The 16,946-nt window shown below is 46.9% G+C and overlaps 1 long non-coding RNA gene across 1 annotated transcript in view; it reads right to left on the reverse strand.

The window, feature by feature from the left end:
* Positions 1-3,035: 3,035 nt before the first annotated feature.
* Positions 3,036-16,946, reverse strand: part of LOC132342282 (uncharacterized) — an 84,925-nt gene continuing 71,014 nt past the window's right edge. Inside the window, exon 3 of the long non-coding RNA XR_009490596.1 lies at positions 3,036-3,595. This is a non-coding gene — a long non-coding RNA (uncharacterized lncRNA). The remainder of the gene's footprint in view (positions 3,596-16,946) is intronic.

Raw genomic sequence — 16,946 nt, forward strand, 5'->3', positions numbered from 1 at the left:
GAGAGTTGGACTGTAAAGAAAGCTGAGTGCCGAAGAATTGATGATTTTGAACTGTGGTGTTGGAGAAGAGTCTTGAGAATCCCTTGGACTGCAAAGAGATCAAACCAGTCAATCCTAAAGGAAATTAGTCCTGAATATTCATTGGAAGGACTGATGGTGAAGCTGAAGCTCCAACACTTTGGCCGCCTAATGTGAAGAACTGACTCATTGGAAAAGACCCTAATGCTGAGAAAGATTGAAGGTAGGAGGAGAGGGGGATGACAGAGGATGAGAGAGTTGGGTGGCATCACTGACTCAATGAACGTGAGTTTGAATGAGTTCTGGGAGTTGGTGTTGGACAGGGAAGCCTGGCATGCTGCAGACCATGGGGTTGCAAAGAGTTGGACATGACTGAGCAACTGAACTGACTGATGGCTGCCCTTGTTAGAAGAACCAGAGGTGGTCAGAGAGGCCTGGGGGGAGATGCAGCTACTGTAATTTACCAAGCAGGTGAATGAGTGGGGCCAATTTTCTGCCACCTGTTTCTGCTAACTTGGTCACACCTAGCTAGGAAGTGCAACCAGTTGCTGACTCCCAGACACAGGAGAGGAAAGATTAGAGTCTGGTCTTGCAAAACAGCATCAGAAACACTCAACTTGGTGGGTGTATCAGTGGCATTGTTACTAAGAATGAGGCACGAGGAAAGTTTGAACTTGTTTCTTTGGCAGCCTGTCACGTGAAGAACCCTGGTGTCCTCCCCACAGCCTGCCACCTACAGGTCCTATTCATATCCCGTGGGGTTCCTGGAGAACTATGCCATGAGGCCAACCAAGGTCTCTGGTTTTTTATTCAGCCTGACTTCTATTCATCTCTGAAGCCTAGTGATGTCTTTTCTCACCAACCACCTACCAGAAAGCTGGAGAGGCGTGAACTACTTGGTTGGTAACCCAGGAGGCAGCAATAAAAATGGCTCTTAATATTAGGTCCTCAACGTATGCTGTCTTATCTCTTTGTTCCTCACCCTCACTCTTGTGATGAATATTTAAATTATAATAAGGACCAGCTACATAATTTGCAAGGCCCAGCCTAGTTCAGAATAAAGATGCAGGTGCCTTGTTAAAAAAAATAATGAAAAATTTTAGGATGGCGAGAGCAGAGCATTAAAGTGAAGGCAGGGTCCTTCTAAGCAAGGGACACTTTGTGGATGCAGAGGTTACATGCTCATGAAACTAACCCTCTTATGATTTTTAACTAAGATAAAGAGATGTCAAGTAATTTCCCCAAGAGCAAGAAGCTAATAAGCTGAGGGTCTATCTAACTGCAGAGCCTGAACTTTCGACCACTATGCTAAATTATCTCCAGCTAGACAGATGGTGAATGGTGAACCCTCAGCCTTGCCAACTCTCCTTGTTCTAGGCAATTGCAGGAGGAGCTGGCTGATCCCATTCAGCCTGGTTGTGTTGTAAGCATGCTCAGGAAGCTATGCGCATAGCCAGGGTTCCAGCCACCGGTGCTTACCACCCAGGCTTGCCCTCTCAGTCTCTCAAGGCAGCACCTCATACTAGACCACACTGCCTCATTCTGGAGGCAACAATATCTGCAAGATCAGCAGTAACAGTCAGGAGCGAACCTGCGCACCTGGAAATGGCTTGCTCAGTTGAACCACAGCCTCCCCTTGGTCTGATGAAGAGGGGCCCTACCCCACCAAACTCTCATTTCCCCTCTCCAGGCTGTGCACCTGCTGGCTTCCATGGCTCCAATCGCTCATTTGTTTGTTTTTCCAGAAAGACAATGACAGAGATTGTGCAGGGGTCTTCTATTTCTTTCTCTGAAATTTCTTGTCCTGGAGCCCCAGTTTCTCATCTACATTTTTATCCCAAGAGCTAGAGCTCTCTATATCTCCACATCTCAGAGCTGTTGAGATGTGGAAGGAGCCTGGGCTGTGGGCTACCTCCCCTCCCCTCCTGCCATCTGGGAGCTTGCATCTTCCCCTCAGAAGCACACAGGTGAAGGCTGTCACCAGAATGCCCACTAACTGGATTCTGTGCCACTGCATATGTGACACGGGGCACTGTCACAGACTGGACCTGGTGTAAAGGCAGGAGGCTATCACGGCTTTTATCCGGAAGAGGAGGAAGATTTGGCAGTGGTGTGAGGTCACAGGGTTAACCTGGTCATCTGTTGAGCGCTGAAGATACAGCAATGACAAGACAGACGTGGCTCCCCTCCTCCTAGAGCTCATGGTCTAGTAGACAAGATGGACGGCAAATACATAATTTGACAAATACTTAGTAATACTTGTGAGAAGAGATGGGAAAACAAGATGATATGAAAGTATGCACAGAGATGGCCCGCTCTAGTCAGAGAAGTCAGGAAATGCCTGAAGAAATGACATAAAGCAGAAACCTCCATGATCAATAGAAACTGGATAATAAATAGGGTGACAGAGGTGGCTGGAGAGGATCCTACTAGGAAAAAAATTATTATATGATATCTAAGGTTTCTTTGTAACTCCCATTGTACTTAGACTGTATTCCTCTGAGCATGCACAATAATGCAAATCAGAAAAATACTATGCTTTACAGACACATTTTTTAAGAAAGGAAACAGTGACCCTAAGCCAGGAATGTGGCTGGTGCTTGCCTTAGTGCTTCCAAAGAGGGTCACTGGAAGAAATGCTGCTTCAGAAAGTGCTGGCTCAGTTGAGAGGGAGCATGAAAAAGAAGATGGGGGAGTAGGATAAAACAAGAAAGGGGCCTGAATTGAGTGGGGCTGGAGGGGACAGCAGAGCCAGGGAAACAGGGAAGAGCCCCATGGGGAGGAATGAGAGCGCTGAAGCCCCAGTTCCTACGCCAGACCTCAGGGCCAACCCTCCCCTGGGGGAGAAGTAGCAGGTAGAGCTTAGAGACCTCAGCAAAGGCACCCACGCCCTCGGCAGCCTTTCCTCAGAAGCACAGCCACCCCTTCTTTAGGGGAATCAGTCCTAAAGGGCGGGCCAGCCATGAGCAAAGGCTGCTCCCTGTGTCCTGTGTAGCTCTGTCAGTACTCTCGCCTTGCATGAAGATGCGAGTGGTTTCTGCAGGAGTAGCATGAAGATTAAGGGAGGGGAGGCTTGCAGAGTGCCTAACAGGGTGCTTAGCAGGTAGGAACCAGTCAAGAGTGTCAGCTCCTTCTAATATTATGGAATGGGGAGGAAAAAAACTTAGGAGTTATAATGACCTAAGTGTAAAACCTTCTTGTCTCGCTAGTTTTGTGGTCTCAAGCTGATAGGTTAACCTTTTGTAGCTCTACTTGCATCATCTATAAAATGAGGATGATAGGAAGAGGCTATGGAAAAGGCTTTGGCACACAGTTAATAATTATATTCCTCTTTATTTTCTCTTAACGTTTTAATCCGCTTGTAAATTGAGCCCATGTCGATATTTGAGAGAATGAGGGTCTTTGTACCAGTGGTTTGCCATCCTCTTGACGTTCCTTCTAAAGGAGCACAGGTCTACCCGGAAGATGAAGAGTTCCCACGTCCACTGTCTGCACTTTGCAAAGTCCTTCCATATGCTTCACAAACTGCAAATCTCAGAATGGTCTCAAAAACAGACCTGGAGATGGGAGTTATCATCTGCATTTTATGGAGAAGAAAACAAGCTCAGAGAGATCTATTTACTCCAAATTACTAAATTTTATTTATTCTATCCAATTCTGCAAGAGAATATACCCATTTATCAGTTGCAAAAAAAAAAAAAAAATATCAGAGAAGGGTCTTGCAAGATCCTGGAGTTTATCATGCTATTCGCTTCAGTCATGTCTGACTCTTTGTGACCCTATGCACCAGAGCCCTTCAGGCTCCTTGGTCCATGGGATTCTCTAGGCAAGAATATTGGAGTGGGTTGCCATGCCCTTCTCCAGGGGATCTTCCCAATCCAGGGACTGAATCGGTGTCTCTTACCTTTCCTGCATTAGCAAGCAGGTTCTTTACAACTAGCGCCGCCTGGGAAGTCCTTGGGGTGTTTAGGCAGAAAAAAGTTAAATGAAGTTCCTTCAGACAATTTTCTGATAAGGACCTGTTTGGGGTTGATTGGATTGCTGAAGGGGGTTAAGTAGAGTGGAGAGGAGGAAGGGATGGATTAAACTAGTTCATGTTCTGTAGCCCTTAACCTTCAGGAAAAACGGGGTCCCAGAGAGACCTAGAAGGTCTAGGAGTACCTGTGGGGACAGGCAGATCTGAGTTTTCGGCCACAAGCAGTCATTGCAAGCCCTAAAGGCTCCTCCTGGCTCCTCCCTCCCTCCCCAACCAGAGCCTGCGTGCCAGCTAATCCCTGGGGGGGTGGGGGGCACTGCTCACCCTCCCACCTGGGCTCTATCCAGTCCTCCCCTGTTCTTGCCAGGGGTTGGAGTACTGGTGGCCGGCTCCTCCAGCTCGCCTCCATTGGCCTGAGTGCGTCCTAGCCCACTCTGGATATTAGAGCATTCTCTCGTTTGAAAGGCTCCTTTATTTTTAGTGCTAAATCAACAAAGCTGTTACTGTCATTTTCCATCAGACCGTCATCTTCCACGGATTCAAAATTACACTCAGCTGCAAACTATTGACACTCCTCTTAACAAAAAAATGGTTTTAATAAATCTTTACATTAGCCTATGAGATAAAAAAAAATCTTTACCATGAAATATACAAGTGTATAAGTGTTTTATGAAAGTTTTATTAACTTTACAAAAGAAAAATTGGCAGTGGACCATGAACATCCTGTACTCCTAACACGTGGTTATAAATTACATGTTCTTTCCAATAACATCTGAAAAAGAGACTGTAATTTAAATTTCAAAACCACTTGGCATACCTACTATATAGTGCTGACATGAAGTAAAAGGAGGAACTAGAGAGGCCCAGACAAAGAAGGGAAATATAAAGACGTCCTTAGCTAAAAAGCTGCTGATGGGTACAATCCCCCTCCAGCTGGACAGGGATCAAGTACTTGCTTGTCATATCATTCAATGCACTGTTCATTCTGGGATTCTTCCTTTCAACAAAAAGAGAACTTAAGTGCTAGTAATCATCGCTTGCAGAACTTTATCTCCCAGATACCTTCTTTATGTCAGGATTTCTCAATGACCGCTGCTCTGGCAGAGGGATCAAAGTTGTTATTAAACACAAATGCAATTCTCAGCCCATGAGGGAGGTGGGAGTGGTGATGCTCCCTCTCTGGGATGGAAGCTACCCTGGCCTTAATGCTTTTTCATTTTCTCTGAGACTTGGAAATAAAGTTCCTATGAGGTCTGTCCGATGTGGGGTTTGGAGACCAGTTTTTCTTTGCAAGTGAGTGAGTGAATGTCAGGAAGACGTTAAGAAGTTAAAGCCACCCAGTGGGATGCCTGCCTTTTGGAGAAGCCACAGGAAAGTGAGCTGATGGCAGGGGATTCGGCTGTCACCTGCCAAGTTCAGTCTTTGGGGAAAGTAGATACTCGCCCGGATCCCTGCAGCACGGAGCCTGCTTTCCAGATAGCAACAGAGCAGAGAGGCATAATTTGAAGTCATACAAACTTGGATTCAAGTTCAGTTACGATAGTTATTATGTGATCCTCAGTGAGGTCCCTCCTCTGTCCCTTCTCTTGGAGTCATACTGAGAATGTCTGAATGTCTGAGGCGGCCTCCCATGGTGCACAAACTCACCATCCACAGGCTTGAAGATGTGGCCTAAAGGTCATTCCTTCCAGATCCAAGAAGTTAACATCTGTTGGAAATGGTCCATGAGAGATGGAAGAAGGGATAGGGGCCTGCTATGGTGGTCCCTGAAGGCATGATCTTCCAGGGCTTGAGATTTTGCAGCTTCATTCAAGGCCTTGAATCTTCCAGTTTAAGTTAGGGGCCCCAGGCCAGGCAGTTCAGCACTCAGGAAACAAGACTGGGGAACCCTCTCAGTTGGGTGGTAGGTGGCACTGGCAGCTCCAGCAGGGCTTCTAAGTAGAAAGCCAGGGACCAGGTCTTGGAAAGAGTCTTTCAAATCATTCATTTCTGTGGTAGAAAAACTTGAATAGGTTTCCAGTCAGATGAAGGGCATTCTTAGGGTTCTTTCAGAAATACTGGAGATGGAAGAATCGTGCTAACACACCTGCCTTTTTTGCCTTGCACCATCATTTGTGTGATTATTTTTGAATGTATTTTCTTAGTTGTTGGATTAGTTCATGAAATAAACTGAAAAAGAAAAGCCTTACACTGGAGTAAACTTGGAGAATTGACTATGTGGAGATCCAAAAGGCCCCGCTTCCCATTACAAAAGGGAAATATGTGCCCTTGATGAAAAGACACAACTTTTGACCAAATAAATTATTTTCTTCCAGTTCAAAATAAGTGACGGTTCTTACAAAGTGGAACTTGCCCCCTTTCCAAATGTGTCGAAGGAAAATGGCATGTGTCTTGGATGTAGAATTACAAGGACATCATGTTAATCTGCTGGGGTCTCATCGCCCCCTGATGGGAAGGCAGACAGGCGATGGAGGGGGCACCGCAGTGCTGGGAGCAGCTGTGACTGCCTGGAGGTCACACTCGGGACCAGGCAGGAGCCAGCAGTGACCAGCCAGGGCTGCCCAAACTTCATTATGTGGGGAAAATGCACCAGTGACAAGATGCAGAAGATCTGAGAATCGGTGAGAAAAGTTCATTTGGACTGACAGGAACTTGATTAGTTTTAAGCCTGGTGTGTTGCTACTGCTACTGACTTAGTCTTCAGAATATTAATGAAGAGTTGGAGGAAAAGGAGAAGCACAGGAGACCTACCTGGGGATGCCACACATCTTACTGGAAGGAGCAGCAACCACAGCACAAGGACATTGTCAGAGCAACGTAGAGAAAGGCGCACTTTTATTGAAGTCTTGCTCTTCACTGGGCACTGGGGTTAATATATATAATCTAATTTGTTCCTCACAACAATACCCTGAAGTGGTTATTGTGTTTTCTGAACTCTAGCTTGCAGATGAAAAACCCTTTGGCACAGAGAAATAAGATGAGCAGTCCAAAGACGCACAGACTGATTTGGACCACATGTGGTCTTTTATTTTCCATGGCCTGATCAAGCTTGAATACCCAGTACGTACTCTCACATCTGGACCTTCACTGGATGTGATCCCTGGCCTGGCCTGCCCTCTCCCATTCATCTCCAGATCTAACTAGGGTTGTCTGGAATGCAGAAAGAGGTTGAGCATTGGCCTGGGAATGACGTGAGGGCTGGGGATGTGTTGGGGCATCTGACTGGGTAGGAGCTGACATCAGGAGCTCCTGACATTGGGGAAATCCTGGCACAATAGGTTACCCTCTTCTGGCTGACCTAGCAGATGGGTGGGACACAGAGACATGGAAGCCTAGTTGATAGTCTTATCTGAGGGGCCTGTCCAAGGGCAATACCCAAGCCAGCAGGTGGCAAGTGGGTGGGGGGGTCAGGATTTGGGGAGAGGAGTGGAACTCCTTGGCCTGAAATAGGCCTGACTAGATCACGAGAGGGCCCGTATCCCAGATGAAGGCTGGTGTTATGACAAATAATTGTCACAGAGCCTTGGAACCAAGGTCCAAGGCTGATTCTCAGGGTTAGATTCAGATTATGTGGCATAGGGTTGTGATGCTGAGAGCACAGGGCCTTTGAGCCCCATGGGGATGCAAAGTCAGCAATGGAAGAACAGCAAGAAGGACTTGTTCCTAAGATTCCTTCTGCAAACAGGTTGTATAGAAGGAGGGGAGCATGTAGAGAAGATAACACTTGTTAAACCCCTACTAGGGACTTCCCTGGTTGGTCCAGTGGCTAATACTTGGCGCTTATGCTGGCGGTCCAGGTTTGATCCCTGGTCAGGGAACTAGATCCCTCATGCCATAACTGAAAGTTCTCATGCCACAACTGAGGAACCTGCATCAGGACTTCCCTGGTGGTCCAGTGGTTAAGAATCTGCCTTGCAATGTAGGGGACTTGGGTTCAATCCCTGGTCGGGAAGCTAAGATCCTACATGCCAAGGAGCAACTAAGCCCTTTGCCACAATTACAGAGCCTGCATGCTCTGGAGCCCATAGGCCATAACTGGAGAGTCCTTGCTCAACTAAAGGGTCCTGCATTACACAGTGGGGATCCTGCACACTGCAACCAAGACCCAGTGAAGTCAATTTAAAAAACAAACACAAGCACCTTCTGTGTGCCAGGAGTTGCACAAAGAATTTGGTGGACATCATTTCATTCAATCCTTTCCACAACCCAGTATCCCAATGTATGGTCTGGAAAATGTAGATACAGTAGCTGGATAGGGAAAGGAGACTGATATCTATTAAGTAGCAGCTAGTTTGTACTTACTGCCTTCCATACAATATCTTATGTATTCTTTTAAATATATATATGTGTGTACACATAAGATGGGGCTTCCCAGGTGATGCTAGTAGTAAAGAACCTGCTTGCCAATGCAGGACATGTAAGAGATGCGGGTTTGGTCCCTGGGTCAGGAAGATCCCCTGGAGGAGGGCATGACAACCTACTCCAGTATTCTTGCCTGGAGAATCCCATGGACAGAGGACCCTGGTGGGCTATGGTCCATAGGGTAACAAAGAGTCAGACATGATATTTTATAATAGCCAAAGCTAGCAAAGAGTCAGACATGATGGAAGTGACTTAGCAAGCACACATAAGATACATACACTCCCTTAATTCTCTGAGAGCTCTAGTATTCCCATTTTGTAGATGAGGAAGGAAAGACTGGAAGGAGTTCATGATTTGCTCAAGGTCATGCAGCTAATCAGCAGCAAACTTGGGATTCAGACTCAACTCTTTCTGGCTCCCAAATCAGTGTGTCTTTCATCTCACTGGGTGGCAGGTGGGAAGAGGAGCAACCTGGAAGAATATGATCTTCTCCCCAAAGGCACTTACTCATTTTCAACACTTTTCTCTGCCCTCACCTGGAAAAAGACTGTTCGTCTCCCCACAGGCACTTACTCATTTTCAACACTTTTTTTCAACACTTTTCTCTGCCCTCACCTTGTCGTTTTAAGCCCCATGTCCTCCCTTTTCCCCGTCTCTAGCCCACATCAGCCAGCAAGACCCCATAGCTCAAGTTAGGACAGAAAACCTCATTCCAGAACTGCAACCCAGGCAGTAGCTCCTCTGTGTGTTTGTGAAGTGCTCAGAGCATCGGGGCCCAGTTCTCAGCACAGACCTCAGCTCATCTTTCTTTTTGAGACTGGTCTCCATGTGGGGGAGGAGGAGGGGAGGACGCGGGAGCAGGGCTTTCCCTGTTAGGAAGGCCAACAGGGAAGGAACATGAGCCAGAAAGCAACTCACTTTGAGATGTTAAAACTCTCTCTTACTCTCCAGCAGAGGTTTTCAATTTTCTGTTTTCAACACTAGATATAACTCTTAAAATGAAATTTTACCTGGAAGCCCAACATATAAAACACATCAAAGAGATGCTATTTTTGTTGACTTGGAGGGTAGTGGTGTAGCCAGAGGTCCTAACCACTGAGTCCTCCTCCATTGAACCACCTTCCAGGACCTCAGGGCTTCTTTGAATCCAGACTGAAAACCAAGGATCTGTCCCATGATGCTAATACATAAATAATTAGGACACAAGGACACAAAAGCCCTAATTTTGTTGGGATGTCTAGGTCCCCGTGGAGTAGGTTAACCCTGTGTACCCTGGACACAGGCCACGCCTCTTCAAAGGCTGAGGAAGGAAAAGGGAACTCACATTTACTGAGCACCTAGTTGGTACAAAGTATCTTTTTTGTACATGAAAGCACTGCCTCAATTATTTTGCACACAAGTCCTTTGAAGTAGGACTTTATCCCCATATCCCATTTCTCAGATTACATAACTCTGAAGGGTTAAGTGACATGACCCCACAGCATTTAATCAGCAAATGATCAGCACAGGAATTGCAAACCACACACTTTTATACAAAGGAATATGTGCTGTGCTAAGTTGCTTCAGTTGTGTCTGACTCTTTGCCACCCTATAGACTGTAGCCAGCCAGGCTCCTCTGTCCATGGGATTCTCCAGGCAAGAATACTGGAGTGGGTCGCCATGCCCTCCTCCAGGGGATCTTCCCAACCTAGAGATAGAAAGCACATCTCCTGCATTGGCAGGCAGGTTCTTTACCACTAGTGCCACCTGGGAATATGGTTGATGCCAAACCTGTGCTAAGGGGCATTTTATCTTTCACAAGGGTGTAGAAAGTACCCAGCATCTGCCAGGGCCTCAGGACTCTCCCTCACGGTCCCAGGTATACTAAATGGATGAGTTACGGGTAAACCTGATGTTACACAGAGAGCAGTGGAGTGGGAGTTGAGAGACTGGCTCTGCCCTGATGAACCAGATGAACCAGACCAGGGACCTCCCTGCTCAAGTTGCAGGGCTGGGCTGAAGACTGGGTAGGTAGGACAAGGCTTTGGAGACTTGAAGCTTCCAAATGAGGAAATTTTGTAGGGTGGATTCTGAATAAGATCATTTGCTAAATCAGTTTCTAATGATCTAATATCATTCTATCTCAAAAAGTGCATAGTTTTCCACAAATAAACTCCATTAGTGTCCACCTCCTGTCAGCTACCGAAGCCAGCAGCAGGGAAAGAGCCAGGGAGTGGAGCCAAAGACACTGCAATGAATTTCTGGCCCCAGCACTTGCTGGCTGTGTGACCCTGAGTAATTGACTTAACCCACCCTTTTTGATCCTCAGTTTTCTCCCTGTGAAAACCCCATCTCACAAGACTGTTAAGAAAATTAAAATATGTAAATCTGTACAAAGTGTCAAATGCATATATACAAATAATATGTATATAGTATGTATAAGCCACCTTCCTTGGCTTCCTCCTCCCTACTCTTTAAACAGAAAAATAAATCATTAAAATTAAATAGTTTCTACAAACTCTTATTCATCCTCCAAAACCCAGATTAGTTGTACCTTATTTCAGTAAAATTTCCTTAAGCCTCCAGCACACAGCTAGCATCACTTCCAAGTTATCTGGGGACTTTGTACTTGCTTCTATGACTCCATGCTATAATTTTACTAACATGTTGTAATTTCCTGTTTTTACATTTGTTTTTCCCTAATAGCCTAAGAACTCCCTAGTGGAAGCCTGGCACATGGGAGTTAGCTATCCATATTTGAGAAGTTGCATTTATAGTCGGTAACCCTTGGTAACCTTTATCATCATCCCAGCCAGCATTCCGCTGACTCAGAAAATTAGAGGGCCCTTCCTCCACCCAAATATCCATGAACCCTCTTTTGTGACGAACAATTCGAGAGGGCCCTCAGGAAAAAAGTTTGAGGCTGTTTGCGCGTGTGTGTACATGTGTTTATGTGTGTGTGTGTGTGTGTGTGTGTACCTGCATGCGTGTGTGAATGAATGGGAAAAAAACTCTGAAGCCATCCTTTTTTGGCACTGAAGTTCTTGGGCTTTTAAAGAGGGAGGATTTTGCTCCTTTTGATGACCGCCCCCAATAGGATAAACATATAATAAAATACCAAGACTTGCTCGAGGCCAAATTGTTTAAATTCTAGCCCTACTGATGCAAGGAGCGGCCCTGCATCAGGAATCATCAGTAGAGAACCCTGGAAAGAGCAACGACTTAGTACTCAAGTATTTGGTATACCTTGTCCCCAGGGCAAGTGTGCTCATCTGTAAAATGGGCTGTGGGACCGCCTTGCAGGCCCCGGTCAGGGTAAGTGAGACTTGGCAGAGGACTGGCAAGTTGCCACTCCCTACCCCAGGTTGGTTTCCATGTTGCCTCATGGAATCCTCACAGCCTGTGACTTGGGAGTGTGTAAAAGGTCCCCCAGCAGGCAGGCAGCACAGCTGGGATGGGAAGTCAGGTTTGTTGGATCCAAAGCCTGTGAAAGGTGTCTCTCCTTTATTGGGAAGTCTGAAATGTCTCATTTTGATCCTGATCTTTAGCTTTACAATGGATTTGCCCAGAGTACCTCTCAGCCCATGCTCCATGCACCCCCTTTCAGCTCTCCTCTCGCTGGCTGGCTCCCTTGACTAAGCTCCACACGAGGATGCCGCAAATCAGATGTCAAGCCCAGGCAGTTTCATCACAGGAATCTGATCTGCTCCCCACAGAGCGGCAGCTTCCTAAGCTCTCCTTTTTCCTTATCACACAGTGTAGAGGAACCGAGGGGGACAACAAAGTCAGTGACAAGTGACTGTTCTGTTGATGCAACAGCAGAGATAGCAACAGCAGAGATAGCAGTGCTGGGCTGCCAGAGAACTGAGGCTCCAGACAAACAGCCTTCCCACCCTCCCTGCCTGAACCGGGCAGACCACCTTCCCAGCGGGTTCATTCCAGCAACCTCTGTGGAGCTGGTGAAATGGGTGCCAGATCCCAGCTGCTGTGCTAGGACACCAGGCGCAGAGTGGAGTGGACACTGGGTGTGCTGCCCACATCCCCTCTCAGGGCCAAGTCCTTTCTCTTGGATGTGTCTGCTGGGCTCACGGCTGAGCTCCTCTCGGGGGACTGTTCTCAGCTACAGGGTACCACTACATGCCAGGTCACATCTCCACCAGGGAGGCACAAAGCCTTGGCCCCTTTCTCCTCATTTGGGACAAATTTGAATACCTCTCTGAGCAGATTTGACATTAAAGTTCCTTTCAAGTTGGGCTGAAACAGCGTTGCAAGATCTGGTATCTTCTCAGCAGGGGGACCACACATCTGTGTTTGTGACCTTCTCAGGTAGGTCTATTGTTCAGGGTGCTGTTGTTGTTCAGTCACTAAGTCATGTCCAACTCTTTGTGACCCCACAGACTGCAGCCCGTCAGGCCTCCCCGTCCCTCAGTATCTCCTGGAGTTTGCCCAAGTTCATGTCCATTGAATTGGTGATGCTATCCAACCATCTCATCCTCTGCTACCCCCTTCTCCTTTTGCCTTCAGTGTTTTCCTAGCAACAGGGACTTTTCTAATGAGTCAGCTCTTTGCATCAGGTGGTCAAAGTATTAGAGCTTCAGCACCAGTCCTTCCAATGAGTATTCAGGGTTGATTTCCCTTAGGATTGACTGGTTTGTTCTCCTTGCAGTCCAACGGACTCTCCAGCACCACAATTAGAAAGCATCAGTTCTTTGGCGCTCAGTCTTCTTTATGGTCCAACTCTCACATCCACAGTGCTGTAGTTGTTAATAACAACTCTGTCTCTCTCAGCACTCTCCTGGTTTGGATGACGAATTTCAGTTATCCTACTTACAAGATACACTGGACATGAGGAGTGGGGGATGGGGTTGGAGAAGAAAGTGTGAAGCAAAGTCAGAAGGTCCAGAAGGCTCTTTTGCCTCTTCTCTGTCTTTTCCTCCCTGGCCCATTCTCTCCTAACAAGTGCCAGACCTGCAGAGAAAGCAGCCTTGCCTGTCTCCTCTGCTGCCCCTTTGTTCCCTGGCATCCCCAGATGGAAGACACTTGGCACAGCAGCCTTGATGGGAGCAGCAAAGAGTTAAAGCAGCTCTCAGGGGGCCAGCGGCAGCCTCATCAGCAGGCCTTGATGCTGATTAAGCAGCTGTGCTCACAGAGGAACAGAATGTATGTGAGTTGTGAGCGAAGGTGAACAAGTGTGGGGGAAGGTGTGTTTGGAAATAAGCATGTCTGAGGGGATACGTGCCTGAGCGTGAGTGCATACAAGCATGTGGTGTGATCTGTGTGCTTTTGAACGTGTGTGATATGTCCACGTGGAAATGTGTGTTTGAATAGAGGTTAATCTATGCCTTTGTAGGACTGTATACAAGTATGTGCATGTGCAGAGAAGTACACGGCCTATGTGAGTGTACAGAAGCATTTTGGAAATTACAAAGCATTTAAAAATAATAGTCATGGTTAAAACGTAGTGTATGGACACAAGCAGATGGTTGTGCATATGTTTGCAAATGTATGGATGAGAAGAGCTGGGATGGGCAGTTTTTGTGGGCATTTATGGAACATCTAGGGCAACACTCCCATTCTACAAATGAGGGGACAGGTTCAAAGTCACAAGATAACCTCTAAAGTAGGTTGATGCATTCTTAGTTCCTCATTCCCTCTCCCATGTGACTTGCTGAGCAGGAGAGTGGCAGTTTATTTCCCAGTCCCCCTGATGATACCCTTGACCATATGACCCCTTTGACCAGTGGGATGTGAGTGGTAGCACAGGATGCCAGCTAAAAGCCAGGATCTCAAGGGCAGAGAGCAAAGAGGAACTAAAGAGCTTCTTGGTGAAGGTGAAAGAGGAGAGTGAAAAAGCTGGCTTAAAACTCAACATTCAAAAAACTAAGATCATGGCGTCTGGTCCCATCATTTCACGGCAAATAGATGGGGGAAACAATGGAAACAGTGGAAGACTATTTTCTTGGGCTCCAAAAGCACTGCAGATGGTGACTATAGCCCTGAAATTAAAAGACACTTGCTCCTTGGAAGAAAAGCTATGACAAATTAGTGTATTAAAAACCAGAGACATATGATAATTGTTTTTCTCTTTCTGACTTACTTCACTTTGTATAATAGGTTCACTCACCTCATTAGGCCTGACTCAAATGTATTCCTTTTAATATCTGAGTAAAAGTCCATTGTATGTATATATCACAGCTTCTTTATGCATTCATCTGTCGATGGATAGGTTGCTTCCATGCCCTATCTTATACTAACACATACATATGGACTCTAGAAAGACGGTACTGATGAACCTACTTACAGAGCAGCAGCGGAGACACAGACATGGAAATAGACTTGTGGACACAGGTGGGTGAGGAAGGAGAGAGTGGGAGGTATGGAGAGAGTGACACGGAAACATACATTACATTGTGTCAAATAGATAGCCAATGGGAATTTGTTATATGACTCAGGGAACTCAAACCGGGGCTCATTAGTAACCTAGAGGGGTGGGATGGGGAGGGAGGTGGGAGGGATATTCAAGTGGGAGGGGACATGGGTAAACCTATGGCTGATTCCTGTTGATGTTTATTAGAAACCACCACAATACTGTAATTATCCTTCAATTAAAAATAAATAACAACAACAACAAAAAGCAGAGACATTACTTTACCTAAAAAGGTCAATATAGTCAAAGCTATGGTTTTTCCAGTAGTCATCTAAAAATGTAAGAGTTGGACCACAAAGAAGGCTGAGTGCCAAAGAATTGATGCTTTTGAATTGTGGTGCTGGAGAAGACTCCTGAGAGTCACTTGGACTGCAAGGAGTTCAAACCAGTCAATCCTAAAAGAAATCAACCCTGAATATTCATTGGAAGGACCGATGCTGAAGCTGAAGCTCCAGTACTTTGGCCACCTGATGTGAAGAGCCAACTCACTGGAAAATACCCTGATGCTGGGAAAGATAGAAGACAGGAGGAGAAAGGGACGACAGATGGTTCGATGGCATCACTGATTCAATGAACATGAGTTTGAGCAAGCTCCAGGAGACAGTGAAGGACAGGGAAGCCTGGGATTCTGCAGACCGTGGGGTGGGGTGGCAAAGAGTTGGACACAACTGAGAGATTGAACAACCACAACAAGGGGTGCTTGCACTTCTGTCATCATCTTGAAAATTTTCCCCAGGGAAGCTGCTGCTCCCAGAAGGATGAGAAACTCGTGCAAGCCCCAGATGTACTGTGCAGCTGGGAGTCCACACCAGCAGACCTGAAGCTTAAAGCAGAGCTGCCACCAGCCTTTATCAGTCAAATCACAGTCCATCATCTGCACTTCTGTGAAAATGATCATTAATGTTTGTTGTAAGCTGCAGAGATTTGGAAGTGGTCTGTGACAGAAATAGCTTGCTAATATACTTGATGGGACTAGACCTTAGGTGGAAGCCTTGTAACTAGGTTCCTGGGCTTGCCTGAGGACACCAGAGGACACCTGGGTCTCTCATGGGATTGGGATTCAGTTGGTCGAGAGTGTGGTCTGGGCTTTGGAAATCCTGAAAGATCCCCAGGTGAGGTGAATGTGCAGACAAATGCCATAGGGGAGACCAGGGCCAAGAGATGGGATGAGGGAGGTAAGTACAGGCTTCATGAAGCTTTAAATGCCAAGTCAGAGAGCTTAGACTTTATTCTGAAAGTGACATTGGCCAGTGGAGGGCTTTAAGGAGGAAGAGGATGTATTTGAAGCCATGTTATAAAAGGATCACCCAGGCAGTCCCAGGGCATTTTGGATGCCAGGCCCTCACCTAGCTGGGCCCCTGTGTTTCCTGATAACCTCTGCCTGACCAGAGGTGGGATACAGACTTATACCTAGAAACTCTTTTTGCCTCAGAGCCATTTTCAAAGTATTCAGTACACACTCAGGTGGCCCCTTAGCTGGGAATGACTGTCTCAGAGAGGGGGAAGAAATAGCAACTTTTCCCAGCAACCACATGGCTGCTGCAGGAATCCAGCCCTCACCATTGTCTTACACTGTATATCACAACCCATCACTGTCTGCCCCACCTCCACACCTCCTTCCACCACGACAAGCACAGCTGGCTCTACTACTGCCCTGCTGGCAAGGGCAGCCTGGATCTGCCTTTCCAGATTCAGCCCCCAATGCAGCTCCTCAGAGGCCTTAACATCAGTTTGCACACACCTGCCACTGCCTTCCTCTGTGCTTCTGAGCACACCAGTCTCCACCTGACAGTGTCCATCCCTGCCTTCTCCACCTGTTACAATCATACCAGACCCTCACAGCCCTGCTTAGGGCCCCTGTTCTCCTTGAAATATTCCTGGATTCCCATGACCCCAGGCAGAACCTTAAGTCTAACCTCTGTTTCCTGCCTGTTTTCCATGTGCGTTATTGACACCCCCGTCTTGCTTAGCCTTCGTGAGCCCTTGGAGATCTGGGATCTCAGCTCTCGCTTCTCCTCCAGCATCCCTGCCCCAAGAAGTGCCAGACACTGGGGATGCTGGTTCATGTTTCTCAGATTTGACTGAATTCCTTGCCTCATGCCTGGGCTGCAGGGACAGCCAGGGCAGTAGGGCTGGCTGTGTGCCCTGGAGAGTGTTCCAGAGGCATTCTCTCCTCCCTCCCCC

Source organism: Bos taurus, chromosome 15 (genome assembly GCF_002263795.3).
Source record: "Bos taurus isolate L1 Dominette 01449 registration number 42190680 breed Hereford chromosome 15, ARS-UCD2.0, whole genome shotgun sequence".
NCBI classification, from domain to species: Eukaryota; Metazoa; Chordata; class Mammalia; order Artiodactyla; family Bovidae; genus Bos; species Bos taurus.